Source organism: Lygodium microphyllum, chromosome 5 (genome assembly GCF_053477565.2).
Source record: "Lygodium microphyllum isolate KBCC chromosome 5, Lygodium_microphyllum_v1.1.10, whole genome shotgun sequence".
Lineage (NCBI taxonomy): Eukaryota > Viridiplantae > Streptophyta > Polypodiopsida > Schizaeales > Lygodiaceae > Lygodium > Lygodium microphyllum.
Window position 1 is genome coordinate 28,806,773 of NC_141139.1, and position 20,021 is coordinate 28,826,793.

The 20,021-nt window shown below is 36.9% G+C and overlaps 1 long non-coding RNA gene across 1 annotated transcript; it reads left to right on the forward strand.

Annotated features, from left to right (window-relative positions):
• Positions 1-206: 206 nt before the first annotated feature.
• Positions 207-678, forward strand: LOC148035645 (uncharacterized). Its single transcript, XR_015690993.1, has 2 exons — positions 207-228; positions 324-678. It is a non-coding gene; the product is annotated as an uncharacterized LOC148035645 (long non-coding RNA).
• Positions 679-20,021: the final 19,343 nt, after the last annotated feature.

Genomic DNA, 20,021 nt, shown 5'->3' on the forward strand with positions numbered 1-20,021 from the left:
ATTAGCTGGAGGGAACCTTCGTTTAATGCTGATAGCTAAGGTTAAGAACCTTCATCAGACGTTTTGTTAATAATTATTAATAAGTGAGAAATTAGAATGGATAATCATCGCTCGTTTCTCCGTAACCGACAATTAAGGCGTCAGTTACCCTAGGGAAATAGCGAATGAATAATTAACGTCGATGGCTCGTTTCTCCACAATGACAGACCGAAGATATGTACCGCTTTGGTATGAAACTTTGTGTTTCTGTACTTACTGATACTGCTTTGGTATGGCACATTGGCATGGTATTATGGTTGATCGATTGGCGCCAGAACGTGCAGGTGTGACGTCGTCGTTAGGGGAGTCGGATATCGTGAGCGATTGCTGCATGATGGACGGCGAGCTCTATCGAGGCATGGACTATCCCGGCAGAGCTCACACCAAGAATCGCATTAGCAGCGAGGGCGGTGCCCAACGACTACTGCGACTACAATGATACCCCCGGTGGCCCATCCTTAGTGAGCATTCCCACCACCACAGCTACGTCCGAAATACGGCCTTGATCGAGTAGTTGCCCCCAACCCCCCGAAACAGGCAGCAATGTTCATTTCATGTACCTTGTTCCGAGCATGATTGACTAATATTCGGGATGCAGAGATTGTAGTTCTGATGAATTTTGGCATGGACTTCCTTAAATATAGCGTTCTTTTTCTTTGACTAATGCCATGCGTACTACTCTTTATTACATGTGTTTTCATCCTATTTTATACCTACGTAATCTTGTTAGAACGTTCGCAAGATTCTCTCGGTAGGCCAGTGTTGACAAAAAAACCAAGGTTCCGTTCAAAACTATTTTGCAAGAGTTTTAGAACACCATTCACAAGTTGGAAAAAAGTTAAAACCTGGAACTAGAACACGATTATGCAAATTCACGTAATTTAATTGAAAAATCAGTTGGTTGGAGAAGCTTGTAGCACATGTAGTGATATTGCTTGGGCTTGTAATCACATTTTTTATTGAGATCTCTCTATCTAGTAGTTTGTTTGTGTAGGGTCATAGTAAATAAGGAAAGAAATGTTAACATAGAGATCAGAAGCACCATTTGGACTCTCTCTCTCTCTCTCTCTCTCTCTCTCTCTCTCTCTCTCTCTCTCAATATTGTGCACTATGAATGAGACTATGAATATAAGTCATGTCTTCCATCTTGACCATCCAAGAGATTGAGCCTACCCCTTGCCGCTCGTACAAGTGATCACAAATCTCTTTTGGTGTGCATTACAAAGTTTCCCAATGGAGTAAGTGCCCTACTTTGTCTTCTAGACTATGCTAACAACTATCCAAATAATGGGGCTCTATTTGATATCAGTATATGAATGCGTCCATAAGTTGAAATACATTTTAGATCATGTTGATCCGTTTGGGTTATTCTACATCACAAATTAGGAATTGTCAAGATTGTTTGATTTTTCAATCTCTTCAAATCTCAGAAGACCCTTCTCAAAAATGGGAAGAGGAAGGAGCACACAATTCACAAGCTTGTTATAAAGTTAAAGTGTTCTAAGATTTTAAAGTGGGATAGAAAGGAGCCAATAAGATTATACTAAAAAAACTCATATGAATGATGAACAATGTTCATTAAAGAGAATAGGCTCCCATTTATTTTACTACAACATAGGGTATAATTCTTGATGGTTTTTCTTGAAGTTATGATGTTCAATGTGGGTAGAGACCCCCAAGAAGGAGCCTAAGTTGTCCATTCCTCTTTGGGGTTTTACAAACAATGCTAAGAGGTTGAACTCGTGCACGCGACCACCATGATTGGCATCATTGCCTCATTCATCTTGAAGCCGATTAAGTTACTCCTTATGTATCCATGTCTTGTGAGAAAGGCTTGGATCCTCATCCTTCTTATAACTTCTTTAGATGACAAATAATTAAGAAGGGAATTCTCCAACTTCAGATGACAAATAATCCATAAGGGAATTCTACAACTTATTGAGTTTGATGTGGGAAAAGATCTCAATATTCCCTTGTAGAGATGTATCACTTCAAGGTGAAAGCCTTCATGTTAGTGGGAGCACCTTACTATGCATTATCTTACTATGTATTTGTTCTATATTGGCTAAGTGATTCAAATATCTCTGGCTTTTGTGATTAGTATCTCATTTCCTTTTGTAAATGATACTACTGTGTTTGGCATTATTTTGGCGTACATACCATACATCTCTTTAGATTGGGTTTTAAAAAGGCTATATAGTAAGAGGTCTAGTTTTTCTTGCTAAGGTAGTTGAATGTAAATGGACTTCATTGGACATTAGGCTCCCGTGCCATCGATTTGGAGGAATGTTAACATCTATAACTTTCATCAAGATGACCTTGGTCATGAGCCTTCTCTATCCTTATAGAAAGAGAAATATGTACATTAAACAACGAGGATATTGTTACCATTGACACATCTACCTCGAGATCGCCTACAAATGCTGTCACATATGTTTATTGCTTGAAATCTTGTGCAACCATACAAATTGTGGAAACAAGTCAAGAACCACATGCAAATACCATTCAAGAAGGCTTGTAGCCAAGTTCCATATAAACACCATACTAGTGGATATGCATGCCAAATGCAACATGCTTGTAAATGCATGCAAGCTATTTGAATTAGAAGTGCACTAGTTGTTTGACAGCCTACAAAGTTAAGGATGCTATCCTTTGGATAGCTCTATTTGCAACATATGTTGATCATGACCATTGTGAAGAAGTCTTTAGTTGTTTCAATTACATGCAACTGAAAGGTGTGCATGAAGATGTTGTCACATTCATTCTGTTCTTGAAAGCCTGTGGGAAATTGGAGCCTTAGAAGTGGGATGAAAATTACATGCAAAAATTGAATTAGGAGTATTGGAAAACCTCACAATGCATAATGCATCAATTGACATGTATGAAAGATGTGGCTCTATAAACAAAAGAGAAAAAAACATTTGAGTAGCTTCTAACTCATGATGCCATTTCATGGACTATAATGATTGAAGAACATGCTGAAAATAGATTAACAAAGGGATTCTAATGTGTTTCCAAAAAATTCAGTTGGACTATATACATGTGGATTTACTCTCTTGTTATTGCTATACAAGCATTAGTACTATAGGGGCCTTGGAAGTAGGTAGAGATCTACATTGTGAAGTATACAAAACAAAAAGGGTTGGGACAAAGGGATCTATGTGGAAAAAAAACTTGTGGATATGGACGAGCAATGCACATTGCTTTCCGAAGCACAACATGTATTAATAGGATACCAAGTTTAAGGTTAATGTTATGGACTATGCTAATTGTTGCATATATGGAATGTGGTCATGATGAGGAAGTATTGACTTGTTTCAACCAGATTCATCTAGAGAATGCACACATGGATACCATCACATTAGTTCTTTGATTAAAGGCTTCTTGCATGCGCTTTAGAACTATGGCAAAAGCTACATAGTGAAATGATAGGTGGCGGATTCAAGAGAGACCTCTATAATTGCAGTATTTGGTGGGAATTTGAATATGTATCATTGAATGTGGTGCCATATATAAAAGTACAAACCAATACTTTGAATTGACCTCTAGATGTGCTCAACATGCACTCATTAAGGAAGTTTTGAGATGTTCAAATGGGTGTAGTTGCAAGGCATGCAAGCAGCCTTAGAATGAGGGAAAAATCTACATAGTGAAGTCATAAATAGAGGATTAGAGAGACACCTCTATAATGGTGTTCAAAATTACTCTTCTAGATTTGTATATTGAAAGTAGTGTATTTACAGAATCACACCGTGTCTCTAAGAGAGTGTGAGATGAAAGTACAAATCCATGGTCTCAGTTGATTGTTGAATGTATTGTATCTAGACTTATTGAGGAAGATTTGAGTTGTTTCTGACTAATCTAGTTGGAAGATGCATACATGGGTTTTCCCATTCTTATTCAAATCTTGAAAGCATGAATCACATTAGGAGCTCTTGAAACATCTCAAAATATCCATGCTCCCATTACAAAAGTAGGGCTAGAGAAGGAGCATGTTGTGGGGAGTGTGCTAATAGACATATATGGAAATGGGGCTATGTTAAACATGAATGTGAAGATTTCAATAAACTAGTAATGTGAGATGTTATATCATGGACTGGAATAATCAATTCTTATGGTGAAAATCATGAGGTTAATATGATTCATCTTGGAGTTGTTGGTAAAACTTACTCTCTCTATATCCATGTCTTTGAGCAAGGCTTGGATCTTAACTCTCTTTAGTTTCTTTGGATGATAGATAATTGAGAAGGGAATTTTGCAAATTGGATGACAAATAATCTAGATGGAAATTTTGCAATTTATCATGTTTGAGGTGGGAAAATGCCTTGATAATCCATTATAGACATGTATCACTTCAAGCTCAATGTGTTCTCAGTAGTGTGAATAGATTACTATGCATTTGCAACATTGACTAAGTGATTCATATCTAATTGGTCTTTGTAACTAGTATCCTCTTATCTTTGTAAATGATAATATTTTATCTAGCATTGCAATGGTATACAAAATACATAACTCTTGAGATTGGGTTCTTGAAAAGTGTTCTACAATAAGAGATTCATCTTTCCTTGGTCATATAGTCAATTAATTCTAAAGGGACTTTATTTGAAATTTGGCTCCCATGACATCCATTTGGAAGAATGTTAACAACTAGAACATCTAGAAAGATGGTCTTTCATGAGCCTTTTTGTCCTTGTAGAAAAAGAAGTGTATACATCTCACAATAAGGCTATTTTTCCACTAACACATGTAGCTTTTGAAGGATTGCCTACAAATGCTATCACATATGTTTACTACTTGAAAGCTTGCCCAACCATAGGGATTATAGTTTGATTACACCATATAGCATTTAGAAATGAAACTATATTATTATATATCCACATGTACATTATAGCATCTAGAAATAGAATATAGTTTGATTAAACCATCTAGAACGTATGCACATGCAATAAGGCTGCTTTTAGAAGCACAACATGTGTTAATAGGATACCAAGTCAAGGCATATTATTATGGACTATGATAATTGTTGCATCTATGGAATGTGGACATGAACAAGGAAGTATTGAGCTATTTCAACTACACCTAGCTAGAGAATCTACCTATGGATGCTATTACGTTTCTTCTTTGATTAAAGCATTCTCACATGCTAGGAGCCTTAGAGCCAATGAAAAAGTTATAGAGTGAAATCAAAGGTGGAGGATTCTAGAGAAACCTCTGTAATCCGAGGTCTTTGGTAGGAATTGCTCTTTTGGATACTTTTCTTCAATGTGGTGCACAACATCACATCATGTATTTGGTAGAGTGCTAGATCAAAATACAAACTCATGGTTTGAGTTGATTTCTAAATGAAATGTGGACTTAGCACGAGGAATATCGAAACAACCTTAGAAGTACATTATTCAAAAAAGATTGGAGCAAGAGTTCCATATCAAAACATCACATTAGTGCATATGTATGCCAAAAGAAACTTGTTCACAAAAGCACGCCAATTGTATAGTAGTTTATAAGTTAAGGATGTTGTCCTTTGGACAACTCTACTTGCAACATATATTGAGCATGACCATTGTGAAGAAGTTCTCAACTATTTCAATTGAATGTAGCTAAAAGGTGTATCTTGAGAGGTTGTAACATTTTTTGCCACTTTTAAGCTTGTGGAACTTTAGGAGACTTGGAAGTGTGCTAGTGATGACATGCCAAAATTTGATTGCTAGGATTGGAAAGCCTCAGAATGACCAATGCACTAATTGACATGTGTTGCACATATAGCTCTATAACTGAAGAGCAAAAAACATTTATCGAGCATCTAGTTGAAGATATAGTCTCGTTGACTAGAATTAGGGAAAGATCTACATGTTAAAGTATGCAAAAATGGTTGGGATAAAGAGCTTTATGTGGAAAACGCAATTGTGGGTATGTACATGCAATACATATTACGTTTAGAAGCATATCATGTGTTAATAGGATACCAAGTCAAGGGATAGTATTATGGACTATGCTAATTGTTGCATATGCGAAATGTGGTCATGATGATGAAGTATTGAGCTATTTCAACTACACATAGTTGGAGAATTTACCTATGGATGCTATTACCTTTCTTCTTTGCTCAAAGCCTTCTCACATGCTAGGAGCCTTAGAACCAAGGCAAAAGCTACAAAGTGAAATCATAGGGAGAGGATTCTAGAGAGATCTCTATAATTCGAGTACTTTGGTAGGAATAACTATTTTGGATATGTTTCTTGAATGTGGTACACAAAATCATGTCATGTGTTTGGTAGAGTGCTAGATCAAAATACAAACTCATGGTTTGACTAGATTCTAAATGTGTTCATGAACGTGGACTTATCACGAGGACATTTTTAGCCTCAATAGGGCTGCTTTCTATCACAATTGCATCCATACATTTTTGTGGTTGTCTTAAACACTCATTGATTATAGGATCCAAAAGGAGAGTATAGTCCGATTTATAGCATGGAAAAGGAGAGTACACTTCATCTAGTGCTAAATCACAATAGAATATTTAGTTGCAATAGGGTGGGCAATGAATAAATGTAATAATTGTACTTATACCTTACATTTCCAAGGAGAGCAACAAATAGTGGTATGGCTAGCAATACCTATTTTCCCATGTTTGTGCTTGATTCCACTTTTTATCTATTCTGGCTTGTCTTGCTTCACTTTGTCTAATCGTCATTTCTGAATAGATGTCATTCCTGAATATATGAAGGATGCTAGCATCTTGGTGTATGATTTGCAATGAGGTAGAAATATGAATACATAGAGGTTTGGCTCAATGGGGTTGCTTGCCATCACATTTGGGTCCATGCATTGCACTTTTGTGTCTACTCTTGAGTCCACATTTTATCTACTCTAAATTGTCTTGCATTAGTTGGTTTGGCAGTTAGATGTGAACACATGTCATGAAGGTTTTTGGCATCTTGGTCGTATGGTCTACAATGAGATATAAATGTGAATGAGCAAACATTTGGGTTAGTGGGGTTGCTTAGTGTCACATTTGAGAGAGCATCATTTTTTGAGATGGAGAGTTTTGGCTCCAAGGAAAAGATCCTACACAAGGAAGGGATATTGCTTAACCAATAGAAACTCATTTGTAGATCCAAGAAACTTAAACACCATCATGTGCTTGCTTTTACCAACAACTCCAAGATGAAGCATACTAACCTCATGATTTTCACCTTAAGAATTTATTATTGCAGTCCATGATACAAGATCTCAAAGTAGTAGTTTATTAAAATCTTCACTTTCATCTTTAACACAACCCCGTTGTCCATACAAACCCATGGTCTCAATTGATTAGTAAATGTATTGCACATGGATCTATCAAGCAAGATTTGAGTTGTCTCAAACTAATCTTACTGGAAGATGCATACATGGGTTTTGCCATTATTATCCAAGGCTTGAAAGCATCTATCACAATAAGAGATCTTGAAACATCTCAAAAAATCCATGCTTATAGTGCAAAAGTAGGGTTAGATAAGGACCATGTTATGGGGAGTGTGCTAATAGACTATTGCAAGGCGTTACCTTCCCTCCTACTTTCATCACACACACATGGTGTGATTCTACAAATATACCACTTTGAAGAGATGTCTCTCCAATCCTCTACTTATGATTTCACTCTGAAGATTTTTCCCTCATTCTAAGGTTGCTTGCATGCCTTGCAATTGCACCTATGTAAACATCTCAAAACTTTCTAAATGAGTCCATGTTGAGCACATTTAGAAGTCAATTCAGAGTATTGGTTTGTACTTTCATATTGCACTCTCTCAAACACATGTGATTTTGCAAGTGCACCACATTCAATATTCATATCCAAGAGAGCAATTCACACCAAAGTATTGCAATTATAGAGGTCTCTCTCCAATCTCCTACCTATCATTTCACCATGTAGCTTTTGCCGTAGTTCTAAAGCTCCTAGCATGCAACAAGCCTTTAAGCAAGGAATTGATGTGATAATATCCACATGTGCATTCTCTAGATGAATTTGTTGAAACAACTCAATGCTTCCTCATCATGACCACATTCCATATATGTGGCAATTAGTGTAGTCCATAACACTACCCTTGAAATTGGTATCCTATTAACACAGGTTGTGTTTCTAAAAGTAATGTGCATTGCCTATATATATCCACAAGTATGTTTTCCACATAAACCCCTTGTCCCAATCCTTTTGTGTTGTATACTTCACTATGTAGATCTTTGCCTACTACCAAGGCCCCTATAATGCTAAAGCTTCTATAGGAATTAAGTAAACCCACATGTAAATAATCCTTCAAGTAGTACTTTGTAGCATCTATATGGTGTAATCAAACTATAAACCCTATGGTTTTGGCATATTTAGTACATTATAGATGATATAATCCCAACCATTTCTGCATACTTCAACATGTGGATCTTTCCCTAGTTCTAGTCCATGAGACTACATCTTGAGCTAGATGCTTGGGAAATGTTTTTTGCTCTTCAGTTATAGAGTCATATGTGCATCACATGTCAAATAGTGGATTGCTAATTTTGAGGCTTTTTAATCTTGGGAGTCCGAATTTTGGCATGTCATCACTAATCCACTACCAAGTCTCATATACTCCCACAAGCTTGGAAGTAGTGAATGAATGTGACAATCTCTTGGGATACACCTTCTAGATACATTCAGTTAATATTCAGTATATGCTGCAAGTAGAGCTGTCCAAAGGACAACATCATTAACTTATAAATTATTAAATAGTTGTTGAACAAGATTCATTTGGCATACATATCCACTAGTGTGATGTTGATATGGAACTCTTCCTCAAACCCTATTTGAATGATGTAGTTCTTAGGTTGTTTCCATAATCCTTGTGCTAAGTTCACATTCATGAACACATTTAGAAATCAACTCAAACCATTAGCTTGTATTTTGATCTATCCCTCTACCAAATAGATGATGTGATTCTATGCGTCACATTCAAGAAACATATTCAAAAGAGCAAATCCTACCAAAGTACTTGGATAACAAAAGTCTCTCTAAAATCCTCTACCTTTGATTTCACTTTGTAGATTTTATCCTAGTTCTGAGGCTCCTAGCATGTGAGAAGGATTTAAGCAAAGAAGAAATGTAACAACATTAGTAGGTAGATTCTCTAGCTAGGTATAGTTGAAATAACTCAATACTTCCTCCTCATGACTATATTCCACATATGCAACAATTAGCATAGTAAGTTGCCATGGGGATAAAGGAATGTTTTCTTGGAAGATGATATTAGGTTGATTACCTTGATTGTGCTTGATTCTTAATTGGATTAATTAAGGAAATGATAATTAACACGGATGGATAATCTCCAAGATCGCACCATGAATTAACCCAAAAAGGGCACTACTCGATTCACAGGCCAAAGGTTGAGTGGTGAAAAGGCCAACCATGAAAATGGTGTTTCACTCCTAGGTTGCTTGTGGGTCAGGTGGAGCTCTGGACACCCCTTGCCAGTCCGGAACAGAGTTAAAGACTGCCATGGTCCCAACATCTATGGCATTGGAAGATCCTATTCTAGATAAAGGATGGAGTTTGTGGTGCCATGTGATTTGGACCAGTTACTTCTACTAGGCAAAAGGAGTATATAATTTCTCTTGTATGGGTAAGAGACAAAGATTAACTTGAAGATAAGTTAAGGAACTTGTTTACCAAAAGGATTGTTTGCTCTGTTTTCATGTTAGTGCTATAAGTTATGCAAACAACCCTGTTCTTTAAAGGCTTGATTAAGGAAGCTGATTTTAAATGTGACACATAAATGTGATAGGACTTAATTAGATAACTAAAGAATGCCTATTGAGGGAAGCGGGTCGGTGGAACCCCGACAGGTCTGTCCTATGGTAGGGTGATCCTAGAAAACTGGGAGGCTTCTCACAAGGTTTTACTGATGTCCAACCTTTAGAAATTATTAGGCTAGAACCTTGCTTCATGCCGTTTTAGGGGATCGGAATGGGACTATGCCCTACGGGTAGGGAGGTTGAGTGACACATCCCTCTCATTTCCCATTCTCTTTGAACCAAGTGCAACATGGATCTGCTTCAGATTGGGTATCTCTACATAAAATAGGATTTCCATGACCCAATGCTAGAATGCAGTCAGGGGACCTTGACCATTAGGAATCCAGATTTCAAGTCGATCCTAGTGGGTTTGGTCATGAACGTTTTGTTGTGAGCCAGGACTCGAGAAACCCTAGGCGACAAACCTTGTGACATTCTATGGGAGTGCTGAGCGGCGTCACTTAGACTCGTCTCTCGATGGACCGCTAAAAACATGCTTAGACAGTCGATAGGCACGCACATTACATTTTCCCACCTCAAACATGATAAATTGCAAAATTTTCATCTAGATTATGTGTCATCAAAGTTGTAAAATTCCCTTTTCAATTATCTATTATTCAAAGAAACTAGAAGGAGTTGAGATCTAAGCCTTGCTCAAAGACATAGATTATATAGAAGCAGTAACTTTTACCAACAATTGCAAGATGAAGCATACTAACCAAATGATTTTCACAATAAGAATTTTTCATTGCACTCCATGATATAACATCTCACAATAGTAGTTCATTGAAATCTTCATATCCATCTTTAACACAACCCCATTGTCCATACATATCTATTAGCACACTCCCCACAACATGCTCCTTAAATTTAGCCCTGTTTTTTCAATGTGAGCATGGGTTTTTTGAGAGCTCCTATTGGGATACATGCCTTCAAGCCTTGGATGAAAATGGGAAAATCCATGTATGCATCTTCCAACTAGATTAGTTTGAAACAACTTCTTTGATAAGTCCACGTGCAGTACATTCTGCAAATCAACTGAGAGTATACATTTGTACTTTCGTCTCCTACTCTTTCAGACACGTGATGTGATTTTGCAAATACACCACTTTCAATACAATAGATCCACAATAGTAATTTCCAACAAAGTATTATGATTATAGAGGTGTCTCTCCAATCCTCTACCTAAGATTTCACAATGTATATTTTCCCCTCATTCTAAGGCTATTTGCATGCCTTGCAATTGCACCTATTTGAACATCTCAAAACTTGCTTAATGAGTCTATGTTAAGCACATCTAGAGGCCAATTCAGACTATTGGTTTGTACTTTGATATGGCACTTTGTCAAACACATGGTGTGATTTTGCAAGTGCACCACATTCAAGATACATATCCAAAAGGGAATTTCCCACCAAAGTACTACAATTATAAAGGTCTCTCTTGAATCCACTACCTATCATTTCACTATTATGTAGCTTTTGATGTAGTTCCAAAGCTCCTAGCATGCAACAAGACTTAAGCAAAGAACTAATGTGATGGAATCCATGTGTACATTCTCTAGATGAATCTAGTTGAAACAACTCAATACTTCCTCACCATGATAACATTCCATATATGTAGGAACTAGTGTAGTCCATAAGACTACCCTTAAATTCGGTATCCTATTAACACAAGTTGTGCTTATGAAAGCAATGTGCATTGTTTGTACATATCCACAAGTGTGTTTTCCACATAAAGCCCTTTGTCCCAAACCTTTTTGTATTGTATACTTCAGTATGTAGATCTCTGCCTACTTCCAAGGCCTGTATAGTACTAACCTAATGATTTTCACCATAAGAATTTAGTACGGCAATCCATGACATAACGTCTGACATTAGTAGTTTAGCAAAGCCTTCATATGCACCTTTAACATAACCCCATTTTCCATACATGTCTATTAGCACACTCCCCATGATATGCTCCTTATCTAGCCCTACTTTTGCAATGTGAGCATGGGTTTTTTGAGAGCTCCTATTGTGATGCATGCTTTCAAGCCTTGGATGAAAATGGGGAAATCCATGTATGCATCTTCCAACTAGATTTGTTTGAAACAACTCAAATCTTCCTTGATAAGTTCGTGTGTAGTACATTCAACAATCAACTGAGAGCATGCATTTGTACTTTCATCTCATACTCTTTTAGACACGTAGTGTGATTATGCAAATACACCACTTTCAATACATATATCCACAAGAGTAATTTCTAGCAAACTATTATAATTACAAATGTGTCTCTCCAATCCTCTAGTGATGATTTCAATGTGCAATTTTTACCCTCATTCTAAGGTAGCTTGCATGCCTTGCAAGTCCACTAGTTTGAGCAGCTCAAAACTTGCTTAATGAGTCCAGCACATTTAGAAGTCAATTCAAAATATTGGTTTGTACTTTGATATGACACTCTATCAAGCACATGTTGTGATTTTGAAAGTGGATCACATTCAAGATGCATATCCAAAAGAGCAATTCCCACCAAAGTATTGCAATTATGAAGGTCTCTCTCAAATCCACTACCTATCATTTCAAATGTATATTTTGACATAGTTCTAAAGCTCTTAGCATATAACAAACCTTTAAACAAAGAACTAATGTGATGGAATCCATGTGTGCATTCTCTAAAAGAATTTTAATTGAAACAAGTCATTACTTCCTTATCATGAGCACATTCCATATATGCACAATTAGTATAGTCCATAACACTACCCTTAAACTTGGTATCCTATTAACACATGTTGTGCTTCTAAAAGAAATGTGTTGTGTCCATACATATCCATAAGTGTTTTTTTCACGTAAAGCCCTTTGTCCCAACCCTTTTTGTATTGTATACTTTACTATGTAGATCTTTGCCTACTTCAAAGATTCCTATAATGCTAAAGCTTGTATAGCAATAATAAGACAAAGTAAATCCACATGTACATAGTCCTTCAAGTAGAACATTATAGCATCTATATGGTGTAATCAAACTTTAATCCCTATGGTCTGAAAATATTCAATACATTAAAGATGCTATAATGTATATGTGGATATAGCAATGTAGTACACTATACATGTCCCAACCATTTTTGCATACTTAAACATGTAGATCTTTCCCTAGTTCTAGTCCATGAGACCACATCTTGAACTAGATACTTAACAAAAAAAAAAAGCTCTTCTATTATAGAGCCTTGTTTGCGACACATGTCAAATAGTGGAATGCTCATTTTGAGGCATTTCAATCCTAAGAGTGAAATTTTGGCATCTCATCACCAACCCACTTCCAAGTCTCCTATAGTCCCACAAGCTCGGAATTAGTGAATGAATGTGACCACCTCTTGGGATACACATTCTAACTACATTCAATTAAAACAGTTGAGAGCTTCTTCACAATGGTTGTATTCAATATATGTTGTAAGTAGAGCTGTTAAAAGGAGAACATCCTTATAAATTGTTAAATAGCTGGCGTGCTCTTGTGAACAAGTTTCATTTGGCATACATACTCACTAGTGTGACTGTGATATGGAACTCTTGCAAATCCTTTTTGAATGATGTAGTTCTCATGGTGTTTCCATAATCCTCATGCTAAGTCCATATTCATGAACACATTTAGAACTTATCTCAAACCATGAGCTTCTATTTTGTTCTAGCACTCTACCAAACAGATGATGTTCTGTGCACCACATTCAAGAAACATATTCAAAAGAGCAATTCCTACTAAAGTACTCAGATTACAGAAGGTTCAAGTAGAGAACTAATAAGCTTTGAAGTAGAGAATGAATGCAAAATGATTCAAGTATAGCTATCCAAAGGACAACATCCTTAACTTATAAACTATCAAACTGTAGAAGTTTCATTTCGCATGCATATCCACTAGTGTGATGTTGACATGGAAGTCTTTCTCCAACCCTTTTTGAATGATGTATTTCTCAATTGGTTTCCAAAATACCTTTGGTTGGACAAGCTTTCAAGTAGTAAACATATGTGATAGCACTTGTAGTCGATCCTTCAAGCTACATGTGTAAATGGCAATATAGCCTTATTGTGAGATGTGTACACTTCTTTTTCTACAAGGACAAGAAGACTCATGAACAAGCCATCTTTCTAGATGTTCTAGCTATCAACATTCCTCCAAATAGATGCCATGGGAGCCAAATTTCAAATAAAGTCCCTTTAGAATTAACTTTTTGACCAAGTAAAGATGAACCTCTTATTATTGAACCTTTTCCCAAAAATCAATTTTAAGAGAGATATATTTTATATACTCACAATGCCAAACAAAATATTGTTGTGTACAAAAGATAAGAGGACACGATAAAACCATAGGACACCTGCTAAGAAATCTTCCAGATCACTCCTTCTGACAGTTTGGAATGCTATTTGTTGCCTATAAACTATGATCACGACGCGCACAATTTCTCCAATCCTTCTTTTTGCATTAAATCTCCAAAATTGGTTAGTTTTATACCAAAAATAATATACAAAATATAAAAAATATGCTAGTTTTATAAAAAAAATCTAGTATTTTTTAACCATCCATACTGTAGACACTAACACTAATGACTAATATGGCTCATAGCTCTAGTTCACGTGGTAACTTCCATAACGAGTGGCTACAGTCCTTGTTAATCCGGAAAAATGGTCAGGTTATGATTCTCTTTTTTTTTTGCTCGAGATCTTCTGTATTTAATGATTTAGATTTCTTCAAGTCCATTTTGCAAGAAGTCAAGAAGATTTTAAATCAAAGTCGGGATATCACATCCTCTCCCTCTTAGAGGAATCAAGATGTCATCATCTCGAATGAAACTGGGGATATTGGTTACATAGTGACTCATGGCCAATCCAAGTGGCATCCTCTTCAGGGTAGTCTTTCCACCATACGAGTTATTCTCCAATTGTTCTACTCCTCAAATTTCTCTCCCTTACATCAATTAGTCTGTCATGTGTTGTAGCTCAAGGACTCTTTGGTTAGGTATTATAACTTGTTGATCATCAAGGATATGGTTAGGGTTAGCTATGTATGCTTTCAATAAGCTAACATGAAATATATTGTGGATTTTTATATTCTCAAGGAGTTGTATCTTGTAAGCAGTTGGTCCTAAGCACTTGAGAACCTTATAGGGTCCACAATATCTTGGACTTAGCTTCTTAAATTCTCCTAAATATAAAGAACTCTTCTGTGGATGGGGACCACTAACGAAGACCATGTCTCCTTCTTTGAAGATTCGTTCTTGCCTTTTTAGATCCAGCACATACGCCCTTTGTTGATCCTTGGCAACTTGAATATCTTATTTGATAATCTTGATTTGATCATCCATTTCTTCTAACATTTTTCTTGAAGCTTCTACTCTTATAGTAGGATCCCAAAAATTAAGTGGCATACAACAATCTTGACCATATAGTGCCTGAAATGGAGTCATTTGAATACTTCGATGATAGGATGCATTGTACACAAATCTCACTAAGGATAGATATTGAATCCACCTTTCAGGTTCTTGTTGTAATATGCATATATAATACTCTCAATCACTTGATTAACTCATTCTATTTGCCCATCAGTTTATGGATAATAAGTAGTGTTCAAAAAAAGTTGGGTCCCAATGACTTCAAGTAAACTCTTCCAAAAATGTCATGTAAAAAGAGAATCACGATCTCACTGATGATCCTTTTAGGTAACTCATGTAACGTAAAAATCTCTTTTACAAAAATTATTGCAATATCTGAAGCTTTGTAATTGGTTTTTGTTTGAATAACATGAGCGACCTTTGTTAGCATGTCTACTATAAGCCTTTGTCTTTATTGGATAAGTGTATTAACAAATGTGAGGCATTACTCTCTCCAAAATGGGTTTTCATGGAGGTCAAGTTCACTTAAGAAAATATCCAACACTTTCAAGGAAAATAAGAGATGTCTTGATTGATGTCTCAATGGGAGGCTCAAAGGCTAGACGTTTTTAAGGAAACCATACAGGAAAACAGGTGAGCATTACTTGGGAGCATTGGAGAGAGCTATGTGGGGTAATGACAAATGTTGCAAGCACATCATGACTTGGATTTCTAAGGATGGAGGTTTTGAGATACCTCGATGTCTTCCTAAAGCTCCTCAAGCAACAAACAAAAACCAATATGTATCCAAAAGAGTTCAAATGTTCAATTACAAATCTTGTTCAAACAATGAAGGAGGCATGGGGAGAAAAATATATCACATTTTATTTGGTAAGAGAGAATATTTAATCCAAGCTTTGTTCGATAAAATTTCCATTGGCATAAAGTGATCATTACTCTTATGAATTTGTAGCATATCCTTCATATCCACAGGCCTTACTTTGTGGAGAAGCAAGGCCCCCTAGCAACTTATAGTGGCCATGGCATGGAAAAATCTCACTATCATACACGTACAAGTTTTTTTTGAAGCACAAGACATGGAGGAGGAGTTACAAAAAGCAATTCTCTTGAGGAGCTATTCAATTGGTTTTTTCGACGATAGCTTCAAAGAATAAATACTTCAACTTGAGAATTCATAGTACTTTTCAAGAAACAAAAGTACAAAGCTAGCTCTCAGGAGCCTCTACATCATCCTTCTCCTTCGGGATATTTCCTCTATAACGTAGAAATTTTCTTCTCTTGTAGCCAACTATTGATTTTATATCAATTCGGTTTGCTGCCAAAGTATAAGATGAGAGGGCCAAAAAGTATCCTGCTCTAGAAGCAAAGAAACCTAGACCATAACCAAAAATCCTAATTGCCAAAGTCTTCTCCAAAAACATCACCTTGTGTGCATTGTACTATTGTAACCCAGAGAAACCAAGTAGCCTTGTAAGTGCCTTGATACATAGTATAGGCCATGTTGCTTCCTTTGAGAAGATGTCATGAAATACCAAGAAAACATGTGGATCAATCCTTGCTAAGTAATGGCCAAGTGCAACATCTTTCAGTGAACTAATACCAACTCTTGTCCCTTTACCCCGTCCCAAGAAGTTATCGAAATCTTCAATGTCCAACTATAAAAAATGATAAATGTCAAATGAATGTTGAAATCAAACATATTAATGTATATCTTATAGAATTTGAAATAATAGTACCAATTGATTTTCATCATTCTCTAGCTTAGTTAGATTCCATATGTTAATTGATGATTGTGCCTCATTGGTATCTTCCAATTCTTTTACATATTGCGACTATTCTCTTCCAAAATTGGAAATTCCAAGTTGGTCTTGAAGACCGTGGAACTTCTCTTCAGTAATCCCATACTCTTTCTCAGCATTCTTTGCCTTATGAAAACAAAGAGAAATGACATCCTTGCTTCAATAAACTTATTGTCCGTAATTTCACTGTCAAGTTTAAGTAACTCTTCTTACGATTCATTTTTTATGTCAACAATGCCACTTGCAGCATCAGAAGCCTCTGCAATGATCGCTAAACAATAATTCTCCCTAAGATTGAAGAGCCTTTGGATGTATGCTAGTAGCAGTATGTATTCCTTGTCCTTGATAGCGAAAGTTAACAGTGAAGCAACAATATAAAAAGAAGAGTCACATACAAAATCTACATTTGCATCTTCAATAATGGTCTAAGCTTTGAATTAGACAACATCTAGTTTGCCACCAATAATAAATGCTTCTTGCTCAGGGTCCAAACATTCCTTTGCTCAGGGTCCAAACATTCCTCAGCATCCTTGTCATTTGTTACCTCTTCCAAAAGGCAGAAGCTGGAACATTTTGGACCCTCTAATTGTTGTTCATTAAATTTCACTAGATATTTAACAAGAGTATATGCAATGAATGCAGTTGTTTTTGACATTAGCTTGCATTTCCTAGAATGAGCAGAACAAAACAAATGTGAGGTACAAAACCTATCAAGAGAATGAGATATGTACACTTTCTTGAAAACAAAGCCTTCTCTAAAGGTGAGCTCTCAATAGGTATGTGAACATATTCCTTTGTACCCTTTTCAACTACCAGAAATGCAAGACTTTCAAGCTCAGCAAACTCCTCCAAGAAAAACTTCTTACATGAGCTCAATACATTGTCAATATCCCAGTTAGTGTTGAAAATATCCTTGGCAGTTCTGTAATAAGATAACTTCATGCCATTTTGAAGAAGGAAGTCTAGGAGCCTTTTTGATGGAGAAACCTTTGTGATCTGAGACAATCCAGAAACCCTTAATGGTGGCTTTCCTTTGACTGGAGACTTCCTAGGCATTCCCATACTTACTACTGAACAAGGGGAGGAAGCTGTGGGAATCTCAAGGAAGAAGGCACCACAACCAAAAGCCCTTATTGACCTTGATGACATCTTCTTATTTTCTTATTAGGGGTTACTTGCTCTTGGGAGCTTCAACATCCTTAGGTTTAAACATGAGTGAAAGCACGATATGGTGCGAAAGTGTATACACGTTCTCACGAACAAAGCCTCATCACTTTGTATTTGTGAATCTATGATACGGCGCAAGAGTGCGCAAGTGACCTCAAGAACAATACCTCCTCGCTTCGTATCAAGGGGTGCATGAAACAATGCAAATTGACATATGAAAAATTGAAAGTGGACCTCAACTCTAGCTAGGCTTAATAATTTGCCAAAAAAATCATAAATATCTAGTTACTTGTTTATATAGACCAACAACTATTTTCTAGGTGGAAAGCCACATAGCTAGCCATGTGGATGGCCCATGCAAACCCTAGCCAATAAAACAGTGCTACATGTCGCCTACCAGCCAGGTATAAAATATCGATGCCAGCTTATGTGGCTCACTTTTTGAATCCACGAGTGTGAATACACAACAACGTCGAGTTCTATGATTGTCGCATCGACTTGTATTGGTCATCCACAAATACGACGTGAATAGGAGTATTTTGAACTTGCCCTTCACTACATTAACGCCATATCAGTCATCTACAAATACGGCGTGAGTAGGTTGATTTGAAAACATTCGCTTCGCTCCTTTTGCACTGTATCGGTCAGTCGCGAATACGGCGTGAGTAGCTTGACCGGCGCTTCACCCATATTGCGCCGTATCGGTGATCTGAAAATACAACGCACGAGTACTCACCTACATTAGCTACACCTACAATTGATGCCAAAACATGTTATCCTTAGCCTCATGTTCTCCTTTTTAGGACGGGAGCATGTTCTTTGCTTCACATGTGCAATTGGAGCAAGTGAGTGCTACAAGTATCTTCTTATTTCGTTGTTTTTGCTACTTCTTTTTCTACATGGCCTTGAAAGGCACTTTCTAAGAGTTGAGGAATTAAGGTAGAGGCTTTTGCATGACCTTCTAAGAAGTGGAGTCCTGTATGCTTGGGATTGTCCTTAAGCATAGTTCTGAAGGGCACCACTAGTACAACTTGCACCATCATGTCTATATGATCATGGGGTGTAGTATCAATAGAGTGCACTTCTCAAAACTATTTTTTTAGGATAGTCCCAAGGAAAATGACTTGTCTCCTTGCACAAATAACAAGCATCAAAATATGATCATGGGGTGTAGTATCAATAGAGTGCACTTCAGAACTATTCTTTTAGGACAGTCCCAAGAAAAATGACTTGGCTCCTTCCAAACCAAACCCGCGCTTCAACCATATCCCGTCGTATCGGTGATTTGTAATAAAGGTGTGAGTGTATTCATTTAGAACGCATGCCAAAAATGATGCAAAAACCTTTATTTGAACCTGTGTTTCACCCATATTGTGCCGTATCGGTCATTTGCAAATATGGCATGAATAGCTTGGTTTTGATCCTGCACTTCACTTCTTTCATGCTATATCAAACTTTTGCAAATAGACGCTTGATTTTGATCCCGTGATTCACTCCTTTCACGTCGTATTTGTTGTTTCTATTTGGGGTTTAAGGTTTCTTATTTATGGTTTTAAACCTTGTCTCATTTTCCAGCTAGTAATGGCTAGGATAAAGCAGACTGCAAGAAGGTGTATATAGATAGCAAAGATAGTGAGGAGGAAACAAGGCCATTAGCTCCTCAATCTTTCCCACATGAGATCCCTCCTACCCTTGCTTGCCCTCAGTCTCCTGCCATGGAATCTAAGCAATCTAGTGCAGAGACAATGTCTTCTCATGCCCATCATGTACAGTACTCCCATACAACTCCCAAGTTTCCAACCTCCCTTAGAGTACCTATTCAACAAACAGAACAACCTAGACCCTCTTATGCCCATGGAGAAGAAGA